This window comes from Myotis lucifugus, unplaced genomic scaffold (genome assembly GCF_000147115.1).
Source record: "Myotis lucifugus unplaced genomic scaffold, Myoluc2.0 scaffold_110, whole genome shotgun sequence".
Taxonomy (NCBI): Eukaryota; Metazoa; Chordata; class Mammalia; order Chiroptera; family Vespertilionidae; genus Myotis; species Myotis lucifugus.
This window is the reverse complement of record NW_005871158.1, coordinates 547,878-561,110: the sequence shown is the minus strand read 5'-3', so window position 1 is coordinate 561,110 and position 13,233 is coordinate 547,878.

The following is a 13,233-nucleotide window of genomic DNA, read 5'->3' as shown; positions in this document are numbered from 1 at the left end:
CACCGTGCCGCCCCGGGAACTTCCTTCCCCTGCGGAAGACCACCCCCGCGCCCGCGCCCGGCCAGGGAGCCTGCACACCGCTGCGGGCACCTCCTCCCTGGCCGCTCCCCAGCCCGGCCTCGCGGGCCCCTGATCCGCCCACCTGGCGGCTCTGCCCCAGGAATCGGCTGGGGCTAGCGACTCCCCCTTCCCCCCAATCCCCAACAATGCGCGGAAACCCCCGGCCTTGTCTGCGCGCAGCCTCCGCTCCACACCGCAGCGCCTCCCGGGTAAGTTAGAGGCGGCAGCCACCACTGAAAATCGCCCTAATGGGAACTCCGGGGAAGGACCCGGGTCACGGTAGAGGTAACCCCATCCCCTTATTTCCCTCCACCCACCTGAACCCACGGATGGAAGTGGTCGTGGAACGCATGGAGGTAGACCAGGAAGCCCATCAGCCCTTTGACACTCGAGTCTCCTCTCTCGCAGGAACCCCCATGTTGCAGGACGCTGACAGCCCCCCTTTCCCCACCCCCCGCAACTCCCAACCTCCCGCATCTCCCAGCCGCAGATTCCCGGGACACTGACATTGAATGCGCCGCCTGCAATTTCACGCGGTGCATAAAGGGGTTGACCGCGCTGGTCAAAACCACCTGTTGTTTAAGAGTATGGGGGGAGGGGTTTGTTTTTTTTCTTATTGATCTGCACCATGATTTTCCCCCCACACTCCCTTACCCAATTTCAGGATGAAAACGCAAACTCTATCTTCTATACGGAAAATCTGCCCAATGAAAAAATGTACAGGCAAGATTGCTAAGTAATATAGTCTTCTGGGATGCTTTATCAATACCAGCTATTCTACAAGCACCCAAATTAAACAATTGCTCTGTCCCAGCAGCCAGGAAAAAACCCAAGTACGTGAATAGAACAATTAATAGACTGATTGGTTTCTTCTTACATAGCAACCCTTAAGAAAGTAGGCACCTCCTTTTACCCCATTTCCATTTCCAAGGCAAAATGGACATTTGTCCAAAATTGTTCTCATGGGCTTCATCTGCTTCCCCCCAGCTAACCTGGCAAACTCCTACACATTTGCAATTCCAGTACTGTTTTGGGGTTTCCCCTCTCAGAAGACTACCTTAAATCCTTTTAGCCCTTAGGAGATGGCTCCAACACCAGCCTTAGTGAACCTAGATCAAGACAAAAATCTAGGGTGGGACCTTCTTCCTAAAAGCAGCTGGGAAAGTTCCTGGAGAGTTCCTAGGGAAAAGGCAGAGGCTGAGTTTAGAAATTTGCTAAAAATTTCGAATACCTTGCAAGCCATGGGTACTATCTGAGGTAGGATCAGCTCTTAAATGTATTTAAAAACTCCGTCAAGCAAGTACTAAGAGCATGGACCTCGCGTGGTGGGCCTTATCCTGCAAGTGCGGCCAAAGTGCACCTCTATCCTTGTACCACGGGCACCCAGACCCCAAGCTTAAGCATCCTTGAATTGTTCCATCTCTACCCAGTATCAAGGAACCTTTCAACCTGAGACTTTGGACTCAGATGAACCAGGAATACTACTCTTCCTGTGTCAATGTAAAGAAGTAACTGCTACTTTTTTTTTTTAATCATCCATTAGATACTTCTATAGGGTATTATGAGAATTAGATAACATACTTAAAGCAGCAAGAACAGTGCCACACACTATAAGTACTCAACCAAGGTAGCTGTTATGTACCATTACTACTCTTCATTGCCCCGAAAGCAAAGGAGCTGGGAACAGCAACAAGTTTGGAAATGGGATATAACCCCACAACTGGAGTCTCCCTACTTTCCCTCTTCACTTGCTTAATTGTAACACTTTTGTCTACTCTGTGCCTGCTTTCTAATAGGGTGAACTGGATAGTTCTATGTGAAGTCGAGTGATTCACATACACACTAAAGTCTGAGGAGCACTAGTCTGAAAATCACTATGTGATACTGCTTAGGTCACTTTAAAAAAACAACTGTAGCATGTAAACCTTAAGTCTAGTCACCTCACCTCAGCCAGCCTAACTCAAGTCAACATTCACACTTATCAAGCCCCCAGTAAGGCACCAGGCGAGTCATCAATCAATCAGCCAACTTCTGTGAATGCTGGACCCTGAAAGTCTCAAAGCATAAAGCTTATTCCCTGACTTCAAGGTGTTCACAAAGCATAGCAGAGGGGACCTGGCATGGACACGAAGCACATAAACCATCTCAAACGAAATATAATTGAAATTTAGAGAAATGAGGGAGCACTTGGGCTAGGTGTCTATATAGAGCCACCACCACCTTGACCTTCCACTGACTACTAAACTCTTCAGGCCCAAGTTTGACATTCTAGATGGGCTTCCAGAATGACTTCCCACACTTAGACTCCACATAGTTACAAGTCAGCCGTGTCCTGGCTAGCAATAGGGAATAAGTAGATTTTTCTGGGCAGTGCAGGGCAATGGTAAGGGACTTAGAACAATACAGACAGATCTGGGCTCAAATCCTGTGTCTACAACTCACTAGGCATGTGACGCTGAGCTTCCTAATCTTAGAATCCCAGTTCTCCGTCTATCTATTGGAACATTGGTACCTACTTTTTAAGATTCTAGAAAAAATATCTGCAACCCCTCTAGAGGGTCCTGTGGAAATGGTAATTGTATTACATTGTTTGTTAGCCACAATGCAGGTTGGGTTGTATCATTCCTTGAAGGCATATTTCAAAAGTAGCCTTTTCTGTGAAGCCTCTGCAGGCTCCAGACCAGTGTAATTTCCCTTCCCTGTGCTCCCACAGCGCTTGCTTTTGAACCTCTATTTTGACACTTACCATGGTGCGCTGCCCTTTATTGCTACACTTTAGCTTTACTGCTGTGTTTTTATTCATCTCAGTGTCCATGCCTAGCATAGAGCCTGGTTAAATGTTGAAAGAATGAGTTTTAAAGTGTATTGATTCTGATTTCAGCATAACTTGTATTGACTAAAGGCTCTAGAACCCACATGAATCCTTTAGCTCATAAAGAGTTTATATTAAAATGAATGAGTATGTACATGTATCTGCTTAAGCCTTGATTTCTCAGTGCTGGGCTTCTTCTTTAAGACCGCTGCCTTCTTGCTTTGTTTTGCATTTGATTTCAGTTGATCCTGCCTAGTAATAGTGAAAGTAAAGTGTAAATTCTAAACCAAAACCACCAGCATTCTCGGCCCACCCTATGCACATCTGCTCCCCAGACCATTTCTGAGCTTTGTGGGAAGGATCCCGAGCTAACAAAGTATTGTTGCTGTTAACACTGTTGCAGCCATTAGTACTTTCTGAATTAAGAGCTGCAAGATAAAACCACCGTTGGCAATAACTTTGAAATCCTTAACTCTATGCCATCAAAAATGATAGGGCAAGGAGAATTCAACCTCCCTTAGAAAATGTTCTGTGAGACAGTTGCCCAAGAGGTGGTGTGGTGCTGAGAACCTAAAAATAGGATACTACAAAACTTTAGGTCAAATTCTTCTAAAACAGACATTGATATTATATACTCTCCCTCCCCCTGCAAAACACACACACACACACACACACACACACACACACACACTAGAAGTAGTTGGTCCCACTAACGTGAGATATTCTTTGGAAATAATAATAATGAGTAAGCACTTATTAGGTACACATGTGTGCTAAGTATGTTCTAGCTGTATATATCTTGTTTAATCACCATAGGCAGTGCTATTCTCTCCTATCGACAGAGGAGAAAACCAAGGCACATAATAATCAAGTATCTAGCCAAAGGTCATGTGACCAATGAGTGAAAGAGTTAGAATTTGGACCCAGGTAACTCTAATTTTAGAGTTCTCATGCTTAACTACTACTCAATCACATGGCAAACGTATATTTATTTTTAAATAGAATCCATCAAGTATATTCAGTAAGGTGCATGATTTTTTTCAGTAGTTTTTCAAATTGCATTCATTCATACTTTTCCCAATAGAGTGGTCACACCCTCAGTGTGCCTTCATAAGGTGATTTTACAGCTCAGCTTTAACTGAAAAGCATTTTATGACCAAAAACAAACTTCTTAATGAAAGATCATGAACTGTCTGTGGCTCTGACTTTAGGCAACATGAAGTATACCAGGCAGAAAGCTTTGTTCTTAGAATTATTGTTTATATGGTCTAATGATAAATAAGTCACATTATAGATATATGCAGTACAAGTTTGAAATAAAAAATGAGCTTGACATTCTCAGCAAATACCACTGCTATCACTGTATTACTAAATAATATTTGCTTGCTGCCATTAAGCATGCACAGTTACTGAATTAAGAACTTTCATGTATTATTAAACTCATTAATTAAATCTACAAATGACTGGCTCTAGCCATGAACTGAATTATTCTAATGATAATGAAATACTCTTAAGGGACTTAGAACTTGCTTCTTTATTAAAAAAATAAATTAAAATACATCTCCCAAGGAAGGTAACTCATTTTTCACAGGACTCAAAATTTCCAGCCACTTCTTAACACCATATCATATTGTGCATAATGTATCGTAGAACATTTCAGATCCACTTTAACATTGACTCGCTTCAAATTTCAGTGGCATCAGCCCTGACAAAGCACATAATTTCAACTCTAAGGAATTGCCTTTTTCCTTTGACTAAGAAACTTCTCTTTTTCTGAGGCATATAGGTCGACGATGGCTCAAGAAACCTTATCATAGTAGTGAAATTGAAGATGCTATTGTTACTCACATGACTCACTTTGGAAAAGTATCATGGACGGTGCTTTGTATACTTAGAAAATGCTATCACCATGCCCAGAGGTTCTCTTCTTAAAGATATCACCCCATAGTGACACAAGATGCATTTTCTGGAGCCCTTTTGGAGTTCATTTATTAATTTCCTAAATTTACTCACATTGTTTACCTCTTGGGGGTGTGGGGCAACCAAGAAGAAGGCCTGGTTTGCCTTCTCAGTATCAATGACAATGATCAGTAATGGTCACTTTTATTGCTATTTGTGAAAAGATCATAAACTGGGATTAATGAGACCTGCATTCCAGGTGTGGCTCTGCCATTGACTAACGTTGGGACTTAGGACAAGTCTCTTAAGATCTTTGGATCCTCAGTCTCCTTATCTGAAATGAAGGGGTTTAAATGGGCGATTTCTTAGGACTCGTTCAGTGCTAAGACTTTCCACATCAATCTGAAAATGATCCATATTGATCTTTCCTAGATTTCAATCAGTAATGGATATAATCACCTACATGTAATCAAAGAAGCAGGAAGGCGCCCATTCCTGCTATCTATGGGAACTCTGTCTAACGCAGGGCAGACTAGTCAGGCAACATCTTCCCAAAGCACCTTGGTCTTCCGCCTTCCATTGCCAGGGAGATGGAGCCATTCCTCCACTGAGACATTTCCAAGCAGCTTTCCGTAGAACTCTACCTTTTGAACACCCTGAAAAGTAGGGGTCCTGTGGTCAAATTCATTTGGGGAATGCTGTACCCTCTTAGAGATCCACAGAGCATATTAACCTGCTTAGTGCTCTGAGAAGTCCTGCGTTAAAAATACTTGTTCACGCCTGGCCAGTGAATAGAGAGTCGGCCTTCGGACTGAAGGGTCCCAGGTTTGATTCTGGCCAAGGGCACATGCCCGAGTTGAGGGCTCGATCCCCAGTGGGGGGCGTGCAGGAGGCAGCTGATCAATGATTCTCATCATTGATGGTTCTATCTCTCCCTCTTCCTTCCTCTCTGAAATCAATAAAGAAATATATATATTTTTTAAAAATACTTGTTCACTTTGCTGAACGTAGCATTTTTCTAACTTCATTTGGTGATAGAACTCAGAATAGAATGCCTGAATTGTTATTCTAGAGTTAAAAACCACAAAACTTTCATGATACTTTTTGTAAAGAGAAGGAAATGATATGCCCTATTAACTCATTTAATGAATGCCTACCAAGATAAGCCCTCTTGGAAGATGTTTTCTGCAGCTATTTTCCTTACACACATTGGCCATATGGAGTGCCTGTCATTTTTAATAGGACAGTAGCATCCATTCTCACTGTATTAGTGTAGCACTATTTTTTTTACACTAAAGAATATTCCATTGCATTTACATATTCTTATTAGCCTCTAGGTTCTTTGTCATCCTTTTAGAAATAGTTAAAACTAATGTAAGACAAACATACCTTAGCACTCAAAGGGCTAGCATAGCATAGTTTATTTATTAGTGACTGTTGGGAGACACTGCTCCACAGGTCTAGTATTTCTTAACATCTTATTTCTCACACACAGTGAGCAAGGCACTGCAGGTCTTGTGAGCAAAGGGCAAGCATATTTGCTGTCCAGTATAATAATGTTTCTCTCCATGACAAAGCACAGCATACTTACACTCATAAAAAGTTCACATTCCCTAAGCTCATGGTCCCTCTTCTATAACACAGCCTACTGCTACTGTGTTGGGGCTCCGGGAACTGACACAAAAAATGCTGATACTCTGGCTACTGCTATTGCTGTGAGTAATACACTTTCTTTCATCTCTGATTCAGGGGTTTTATGACTTCTACCAGCATCCAAGGAACTGTAACAGGCTAGTAGTCTTTTAGCTTACAATGAATAAAGTCTTAGACCTTTCACAGTTTTTGATAATAACTTGCCTTTTCCTCCCTGTGAATTGAACGTTGGTGGGATAACTTTATATCTTCTGGTGTTCTCCCTCCCTGATCATTCCTGGTCTTGTGAGTATTCCCTCCTACAAATGCTCCTCTGGGCTTGTTGAAGCGCTTATAGCCACCCACCCCTGTTTCTGAGGAACATTCAATAGAGGCGTAGTCTTAGTGATGCACTTTGATTCTGGAATATCAAAGAAAGGCACTATGGATTTCTATCCAGCATGATAGCATTTCATTAAAATGATTACAAAATAGCCCGGCGAGTGTGGCTCAGTGGTTGAGCATTGACCCATGAACCAAGAGGTCACGGTTCGATTCCCAGTCAGGGCACATGCTCAGGTTTCGGCTCAGTCCCCAGTGGGGGTGGGGTGTGCACAGGAGGCAGCCAATAAATGATTCTCTCTTATCATTGATGTTTCTATCTTCCTCTCCTTTCCCCTCTCTAAAATCAATAAAAACATATTTTAAGAAATGATTACAAAATATAGGGTGTCCCAAAATTCACGCAAGATTTGAATTTTGCGTGAGCATTAACAACAACAACAAAAAATAAAAGCCTAATTTTACTTGGTTTATTGAATCAGATTCTAACATCTATTGCCCTTTGATTTCAACCCCTTCAATTTGATAAGCATTACCAAGTACCAATTATGGCCCAGGAACAGGAACAATGAAGACCAATGAAGACCACAGTTTTGCGTATGTGCCAGCAAAGTTGTGGAGGCCATTTACCCAATGTGCTATTCCATACATAACCCTATACTGTATACTTTATGAATCAATAAAAAATTTACAATTTTTAATTATAAACCTGTGTTTTCTATCAAACTTGTGTGAATTTTGGGACACACTATATTATACAATTATCCTTTTTCCCCCAAAGGAATGTAAACATTAATCCTCAATGGAAATGAAGTAACATCTTACAGTAAAGAATGGGTATGTGGGAGTGGGGGAAGTACTTCTGAGTTAATTATACTGATTGCTTCCAAAAACAATGTAGAAAGAGGAAAAGACTAGAGTTCAGATAAGATAAATTGCTTCATGTGACCAAAGGGAGAATCATTTTACCACAAAATGAAAACAACTGTGGTTACATTTAGAAGAATGAAAACATCCAGATTTCTCAAATGTCAACAATATTCTCCGGCTTGTAAAATGCTCCTGACAGCAGTCTATTTACATCTGATATGATGTCATTTCATATTAACTGATTTCATGGGCTCACCCCAAACTCAGAATTATGCTTTCTGTAATTATGCTATGGATCAATTGCTTTGAAACAGACATTTTCTGCTTGAAAGGTTTTCAGGGACTTTAGAATATAGCAGCAAGCAGGTTGGGAGCATCCTGGTCTGGAGATTTGAAGAGGTAGGCTGCTAACTTTCGACAGTCACAATAGGGTAGTAAATTAACATTTGTTGAGTACTCTATGCAAGGTGTGGTTGAAAGCATTTTACTTGTATTATTTCGTTAAACCGTTGTAACAGCACTATGAAGTAAGCATATCACTGTCTCCATTTCACAGGTGGGGAGCTTGAGGCACAGGATGGTAATGTGACTTCCCCAAGGTCATGCTGCTGGTAAGTGGCAGAGCCAGGAATGGAATGCAGACGATCTGGTTCCAAAGCCCACACTCTTACCACTATCTGTCTGCCTTATAACATCAGAATTTTTTAAACTGCTAGAAAATGTGAGTGATTTTTTCCCCCTGGAATGTTTAAGAGAAATAAACTTCAATTTTCTTGCTTCTTTGGAATTTTATCTCTAGACTATTATCTTCTAAGATATAATGTTCTGTTCTTCATTTCCTTATAAGGAATCTATTTCGGGACCATTAAGTATGAATTATGTTGATCATCAACTCATGTTGACTGAGAAGGTGAATATTGCGCAGCTCGTTTTGAGTAGTGAGACACTCCAATTAAGGACACTGTAATCAAATTTCCACCTTGAAATATTCCACATAAGGGTTTTTGTTTTTGTTTTATAAATAGACTTTATTTTTGGAACAGTTTTAATACTTTATTGTTTAAAGTATTACATATGTCTCCTTTTCCCCCGTTGGCCTCTCCCCGGCCACTCCCATCCCCAGCACATGCCCTCACCCTCCTACTGCCTGTGTCCGTGGGTTATGCTTATATACATGCATACAAGTCCTTTGGTTGATCTCTCCCCCCTCCACCCCTCCATCCCCCATTCCCCGCCTTCCCTCTGAGGTTTGATGGTCTGTTCGATGCTTCTATGTCTCTGGATCTATTTTTGTTCATCAGTTTATGTTGTTCATTATCTACATAAGGTTTTGATGTATCTCAAATTTCTAACATAAAATGCACTTGAAAAATTATTAACTAATCTACACTAATAAAAGAGAAACATGCAAATTGGTGTCACTCTGCTACCCTTCCCATTGGCTGATCAGGGCGATATGCAAATTAACTGCCAGCCAAGATGGCGGCCGGCAGCCAGGCAGCTTGAAGCGAACATGAGGCTTGCTTGCTTCAGTGACAGAGGAAGCCAACGTTCCCCACCTGCCGCTGCCGGCCTCTGAGCTTGCAGTTTGAAACATTGTTACAAATATAGAAGCTAAATAAAACCCCAGAAACCTGCTTTCAGCCAGCTGGGATCTCAGAGCTGGAGTTGAAACAGTGTTTCGATTATAGAACCCAAACAAACCAGATACCTGCTTTCAGCAGCCGAGGCATAAGAGCTGGAGCCAAGCCTCAGAGCTAAAGCTGGCCCAGAATAAAAAAAGAAAAAGAAAACAAGGAGCGGTTTGGAGCTTCAGTCACCCGCCAGCCTGAAAACAGCCCTCAGCCCCTCACCCAGACTGGCCAGGCACCCCAGTGGGGACCCCCACCCTGAACCAGGACACCCTTCAGGGCAAAACCAGCCGGCCCCCACCCATGCACCAGGCCTCTATTCTATATAGTAAAAGGGTAATATGCCTCCCGGCACCGGGATCAGCGTGACAGGGGGCAGCGCCCAAACCCCCTGATCGCCCTGTGGCTCTGTGTGTGACAGGGGGGTGGGGCCACAACCTCCCTATCTGCCCTGCTCTGTGTGTGACAGGGGAAGGCACCCCAACCCCCTGATCAGCCCTGCTCTGTGCCTGATAGGGGGGAGCTACCCAATCCCCTGATTGCCCTGCGGCTCTGTGTTTGACAGGGGTGCAGCGCACCAACCCCCTGATCGGCCCTGCTCTGTGTGTGACAGGGTAGAGCCATAACCTCCCCATCGGCCCTGCCCTGAGTGTGACAGTGGCGGCGCCCCAACCCCCTGATCGGCCCTGCTCTGTGGGTGATAGAGGGTGGCGCCGCAACCGCCCCCCACGGGCCCTGGTCTGTGTGTGACGGGGTAGAGCCATAACCTCCCCATCGGCCCTGCCCTGAGTGTGAAAGGGTGCGGCGCCCCAAACCCCTGATCCGCCCTGCTCTGTGTGTGACAGAGGACGGTGCCCCAACTCCCCTATCGGCCCTGCTCTGTGAGTGACAGGGGGCAGCGCCTCAACCCCCTGATTGGCCCTGCTCTGTGCGTGACAGGGGGTGGCGCCGCAACCTCCCCATCGACCCTGCCTTGAGTGTGACAGGGGGCAGTGCCCCATCCCCCCAATCGGCCCTACCCTGAGCGTGACTGAGGGTGGCATCGCAACCTCCCAATCCGCCCTGCTCTGTGCATGACAGGCGGTGGCGCCCCAACTCCCCAATCAGCCCTGCTCTGAGCCCAACCAGGGGCTGCACCTAGGGATTGGGCCTGCCCTCTGCCACCCGGGAGCAGGCCTAAGCCAGCAGGTCGTTATCTCCCGAGGGGTCCCAGACTGCGAGAGGGCACAGGCCAGGCTGAGGGACCCCCCCCCCCCAGTGCACAAATTTTTGGGCACTGGGCCTCTAGTCCTATATAATAAAACCCTAATATGCAAATCGACTGAACAGTGGAATGACCAGCGGAATGATCAGTCACTATGATGCGCACTGAGCACCAGGGGGCAGACACTCAACGCAGGAGCTGCCCCCTGTTGGTCAGTGCGCTCCCACAGGGAGAGTGCCACTCAGCCAGAAGCTGGGCTCACAGCTGGCAAGCAAAGCAGCAGTAGCAGGAGCCTCTCCCGCCTCCACTGCAGGCGGGAGGTAAGGAGCAAGGGGTCCTGGACTGCAAGAGCCCTAGATTGCGAGAGGGATGTCTGACTGCCAGCTTACAGGCCAAAGCCAGCAGGCATACATCCCCCAAGGGACCCCAGACTGGGAGAGAGCACAGGCTGGGCTGAGGGACCCTACCCTCCAGTGCACGAATTTCATGCACCGGGCCTCTAGTCTAAAATAAATAATGATGCTTGGTATTTATCTTTAAGTCTGTATCCAGAGAAGGAGGAAAAAGCAACAATATTTTTAATGTTATTAGTTCTTTCCTTGGGCAAGCTTTAAGTTTTCATGCTCAGGAGTGGTGTTATTACCAGTTCTCCAAATCACCCACAATTGCCAGTCCCCAAATGGCCACATTGTGACCTGCCTAGACGAACAATCACATCACAATGCTTTTCCTCTGATCAGACTGGCAGCTTATCCAAGCCAATCTCCCAAGGAGCATGCAGGTGGGAATTCTGAGGGCTTTCAAGGGTGAGGAAATAATTTAATATACAGAATTTGTAGATTGCTGCCCAGCCTCTGAAACTCCAAAATGATTTCTGAAAACTAGTGATAGGTCTGAAACTCCAAAATGATTTCTGAAAACTAGTGATAGGAATGTTTCATGTAAAACTATGTAATGCTAGATCGGTTCAGTGTTCTGGCCACTGAAGACAAATGGATGGGACAAGTTTCGGATGCAAGGGCAGGATGCACTTCTACATCTGCTGCCACCATTCTTTTGTGGAGATTGGTGAGTATTTTTTTCTCTTCCTGTCAAGGCCTTGAAGAACCCAGGAACATATTGAGTGGGACGTTTTGCGCCTCCGCATCTCAAATCTAGAGTGAATCTAGAGGTTTAAGAGAAGCAAGTATGAAAAAAAAAAAAAGAGAAGCAAGTATGAATCCATCTCCTACTCTTCATGAGACCTCAAGTAGCTGCACAGAATATCGTAATTTCCTAGCTAAAAGGATTTGCATTTATCTGGATTTTAACCTTATTGCATGTTTTTATAATTTATATGATAACTGAATGCCTATGTACCCAATGTTTTTGTTCGTTTTTTTCCCCCCACTTTTCTAAATGTTGGACTTGTTTACTGAAGGGACACTCTAACCAAATTTGCACCTGCCTTTGGTGGCTTGTTGCTCTTTCCTACCTCCTTAATTTTGTGCATACTTCATGCCACCGTCCAATTTCCCTTACTTCTCTTTTCTCATCTCTCCACTCTCCTCTAACTTGCTTCAGTCTTTAAATGTCCCATTCAAAGCCTATCTCCATGAAATTTTTCTGATACTTTCATTACTGTAAACTCCTACAGTAATTAATCATCTTTTTATCTTCCGTAACTGTGAGAACTTACATAAGTTACTTAACCTCTATGAGCCTCAGTTTCTCCACAGGTAAATGAGAAAATTATAGTACCTACTTTATAGTGTGGTCTTGAGAATTATATCTTTTAATACATGTACCTTAGTACAGTGACTGATACATTATAAACATGCAATAAATTTTAATTAATATTAAATAGCTACTTGTATCTTTTTTTCATTTATCTCATTTATTTTTTAAAAAATCTTTATTGTTGAGAGTATTACAGATGCCACCCATTTTCCCCCCATAGCTCTCCTTCACCCTGTTCCTGCCCCACCCCAGGCCTTCACCATCCTATTGTCTGTGTCCATAGGTAATGTATATATGCATATAAGATCTTTGGTTAATCTCTTCTCCTCGCCCCTTCCCTCTGAGATTCGTCAGTTTGTTCCATGTTTCCATGCCTCTGATTCTATTTTATTCACCAGTTTCTTTTGTTCATTGGATTTTGTCTTTTAGATTCAATTGTTAATAGATAAGGATTTATTGCCATTTTAGTGTTCATATTTTTTATCTTTTCTTCTTCTTCTTCGTTTTCTTCCTCTTCTTAAAGAATACTCTTCAACATTTCATGTAATACTGGTTTAGTGGTGGTTACCTCCTTTAGCTTTTTCTTGTATGTGAAGCTCTTTATCTGACCTTCAATTCTAAATGATAGCTTTGCTGGGTAGAGTAATCTTGGTTGTAGGTCCTTGCTATTCATCACTTTGACTATTTCTTGCCACTCCCTTCTGGCCTGCAAAGTTTCTGTTGAGAAATCAGCTGACAGTTATATGGGTGCTCCCTTGTAGGTAACTAACTGCTTTTCTCTTGTTGCTTTTAAGATTCTCTCTTTGTCTTTAATCCTTGGCATTTTAATTATGATTTGTCTTGGTGTGGGCCTCTTTAGGTTCCTCTTGTTTGGGACTCTCTGTGCTTTCTGGACTTGTAAGTCTATTTCTTTCACCAGGTAGAGAAAGTTTTCTGTCATTATTTCTTCAAATAGGGTTTCAACATCTTGCTGTCTCTCCTCTTCTTCTGGTACCCCCATAATGTTAATGTTGGCATGCTTGAAGTTGTCCTGGAGCCTCCTTACACTATCTTCATATTTTTGG